A 3,857-nucleotide genomic window follows, 5' to 3' on the forward strand; every position below is an offset into this window, starting at 1 on the left:
TGTATACTGTAGCTGTTTACAAGAAAAGTTGAGTTGAGGACAACTGGACTTGGTTGTAGACTTGGCAAGACAGTTCAGAACTGAAGAAACCTGTTTGATGAGATTTAAAACGTCTTTAAGTATCTATAACAAAGTCCAGTTGCTCTTGATTCAACTTTTATTGGATAACCATGACCTGGATAATTGATAATCTTTACAGATGTATAGGTTTCCCTAACCCTCTCTCTCGTTCTCCCTCTCTCAGTACAAGAATCATAGGATCGTCAGAAAATTAAATCTGATCTAAACTTTGAAACATCGTGGAACACAGTTTCCAAGATAAGATTAGCCTAAAAATTTAAAGGTAGTTGATTATCTGTGAACATGGACTGTGTATGTCCTCAAATGGTAACACCACATTTATCTTAAATAGCGATGTAATCAATTAAACGTGTCAGTGTGCTGGACACAATTCAGTTTTATTTATATAGCGGGAAATCACAACAGTTATCTCAGTTATCTTTTCATAAGAGCAGGTCTAGACCGTACTCTGTGATATTTACAGAAGCCCAATAATTCCCACCAGGAGCAAGCACTAGGCAACAGAGTTATGGGAATACTTGGCTCAATAGAGCTGTGAATCTCTGTCAGCCTGGCTACAGTGCTGAAAAGAAACCTGGGGTTGTTCCTATTTTCCTCTATTAATGACGAGTAGTACGCTGCTCTGGCATTACGGAGGGCCTTCCTATAAGTTTTAAGACTATCTTGCCAAATGAAACGAGAATTTTCCAGTTTGGAACACCAATTCCTCAAGTTTCTGTGATATTTGCTTTAATTTGCGAGTTTCAGTATTATACCATGGAGCTAACCGTCTTTGTTTTAGTATTTTCTTTGTTAGAGGGGCTACAGAGTCGAGTGTCATTCGCAGCGAGCCTGCAGCACTATCAACAAGATGAGTGATTTGGGAGGGACTGAAATTAGCAAAAGAGTCCTCCGTTACTTTGTGATCTGATAATGAATTTAGAGCTGATGGAATCGCATCCTTAAATTTAGCTACAGCACTATCAGACAGACATCTTGTATAGAAATTTTTGTGGCGTGTAGTTCGGATAAAGAGGGATTCTGTGGGAACACTATTAAATGTTCTATTTCAATACCGTATACCAGAACAAGGTTGAGGGTGTGGTTAAAACAGTGAGACGGTTCATGAACACTCTGAGAGAAGCCAATGGAATCTAACAGAGAGATAAACACAGTACTGAAGCTGTCATTCTCAATGTCCACATGAATATTAAAATCCCCTACAATAATAACTTTGTCCGTTTTAAGGAAATTCAGTAAAGTAAAGTGGCCGCTCAAAAAAAGTTTATTTCTCGCCAAGTGAATTTAGTGATTAAACAGCATACAAAAACCGAAAACAAAAACATACTGTTGTGTTGGCCTTTCTGTTTCCCACTCCTTGCTCAAATAAAAATATTAAAACGTTATTCAGAATGGATTGACACAATAACAGTGGTACGAAAATTTAAATTGTCTTACAGTTCTGGGCCAGGCTTTCATATGCCACTGTTGCTCTGCGGTCGTCTTCTGCAGTGGTCTGTGAGACTGTGAAGGGCTCTGTGAGCCTGACTGGCCTGCTGGCTAGCTACCCCCGCAGGCACTGTGGAGCTTCTCAATTCCAGAAATGTTGGAGAACATTTTGATTCACCATCAATAAAATGTCAATATTGGATATTTCTCGCCTTAAACAATCTCGGAAGTGAATTTAGTGATTAAACAGCATACAAAAATTGAAAAAACAAACATACCGTTGTGTTGGCCTTTCTCTGCTTCCCACTCCTTGCTCAAATGCAGAAATGACTGCTGGGATATTTGTGCTGGCAAGTTCACACAAGTAACCAACCGATCATCCTCGGTAAAATAACACTTAAGTGAATTTTAAATGCTTATGGCAAAATGTGAACTTGTGTATTAGGACTGTACTTGGGCCACCACAGATGTTTCACAAGGACACAAGAACACAAGTACAGACAAGAATGCAGATTGAGAAAGGCCCATAGACTTTAATGGTGTGGAGTAGACTGTAGACCGAAGTAGTGGTCTGTAGTAGATCCGTACAGCAGAGTTCTAGAATCCTGCATCAAAGCAACAAAATTATGGTTGGTTCCATTCCGTTGCCTTTGAAGATGAAAACAGGACATTCTAGTGGGATCATTATGTCTCAATAGAGGGTTGATGTCATAACTGCGTTCTGTTACATCATGTGCATGCCCTCTATTCATAGTTTTAAGTCAAGTGAAGTGTTTTTATTTATTTTTTTACAATCCCCGGAGGATGTAACTTTTCTTCACTACACCACGCATTGTGACAATGGTAAGCAACTGATTAGCATTATCCAAACCATTGAAAGTCTGAATGCATGGGTCTTGGAACTTTGACTTTGCCTTCAAAATAGCTACCACTATAAGTATTTGTAAATCAAAATCACACAAATTACAAATTGTAACACGTAGGTAGGCTATTTGTCATTTTAAAGGTAGTATACGCCAATGGTGTCTAGCGTTAAGTAGTATGGCTAGTAGTCAGGCTTTATTAAACATTTGTATAAAGAGTTTATCAAGGACATAGGTTTGTATTTGTCTTGTTGACAAAGAAGTTAGACCTTGTCCTGGATGGAGACACACGGCGGCAGCAGCAAACGCGTCCGCCTTGCCCTCCAGATGACCTTACAAGAGGCTCAGCAGAGCTGGGGAGCGGAGGCTCAGCAGATCTTGAGTGCGGTGAGACACGGCGGCGGCGACTGCGTCCACGTCACCCTGCAGATGACTTCACAGGAGGGGGAACAGACACAGGCAGGCAGGAGGCTAGCTGCTGAGGCACTAGCCGGAACAGGGGCAGACAGAAAAAGGCTACCAACCAGGAGACTAGCAGGAATCAGGCATGTGGAGACTAGGACGCTGGAGCTCAAGGCCAGTGGGCCGGGAAACAGGCAGGTGGCTAGCCAACTGAGGAGCTGAGGTGAGGAAAAAGCTTGTGGCCTGGCTTGGCAGTGAGTCTATTAGCCAGGGGTCCGAAAATGCCATTTCCCGTGCCAAAGAAACAATAGCTTTCCAATAAATGACATTTCTGGCACTCTCCCACATCTTCCTCAACTCCAAGTCCAAAAACAAGTTAAAACTCACATCAGCGCAAGTATCCGCTGGGTCCATTTCAGGCTGGTTCATTCTGTTACGTGTAGCTGTGAGGCTACACGGAGTATCAGGGTATGGACCCAAGGGCAGACACGGAAAATGGAACAGATGCAGTTGGTGAGATTTATTGGGACAAACAGGTGAAACTTGGTGAAAGTGTTGAGTCCAAATTCACAAACAGGGAGCAGCAACTGAAAATGGTCCTTGGAAGGTAACATCCAAAACATGAAACATTAAAACAGGTAATCCAAACACGAGACATGGACCTTAGAAACAATGAACCAGCATTGAGTGAAGCAAACCACTTAAATACAGGTGAAGGATAAACCAATTATACACAGGTGAAAACACTAGACAATCAGTGAGACCCCAACCCAGGGTACCCCCAGGATTCTCAAAGTTAAATTTAAGACCTTTTTTAATACCACCTAGGATGAAATTTAATACCAACTTCACTGCCGTTTGGAAAATCTGTATTAATTTTAAGCCCAAGAAAATTATTCATGAAGTTCCATGAATTTAATAAAACTTTTTATTATAATACATTCATATTTAACACACTACACAGTGTTTCCCACAGATTGACAGTGTAACTGGGGAGTTTATGCCGAATTTTGCATATCCTGCCGAGAATTGCATGAAAATGCATTAAAGTTCTGCTTTTAAACGCTATACTATTCTTTCACT

General features: G+C 41.0%; 1 long non-coding RNA gene across 1 annotated transcript; it reads right to left on the minus strand.

The window, feature by feature from the left end:
* Positions 1-2,016: 2,016 nt before the first annotated feature.
* On the minus strand, positions 2,017-3,479 carry LOC119903477. Its single transcript, XR_005444518.1, has 2 exons — positions 2,642-3,479; positions 2,017-2,114 (listed from the first exon to the last, which is right to left on the minus strand). It is a non-coding gene; the product is annotated as an uncharacterized LOC119903477 (long non-coding RNA).
* Positions 3,480-3,857: the final 378 nt, after the last annotated feature.

This window comes from Micropterus salmoides, unplaced genomic scaffold, assembly GCF_014851395.1.
Source record: "Micropterus salmoides isolate LMB-PRFRI ecotype aquatic unplaced genomic scaffold, ASM1485139v1 Ms_hic_scaffold_15, whole genome shotgun sequence".
Classification (NCBI taxonomy): Eukaryota; Metazoa; Chordata; class Actinopteri; order Centrarchiformes; family Centrarchidae; genus Micropterus; species Micropterus salmoides.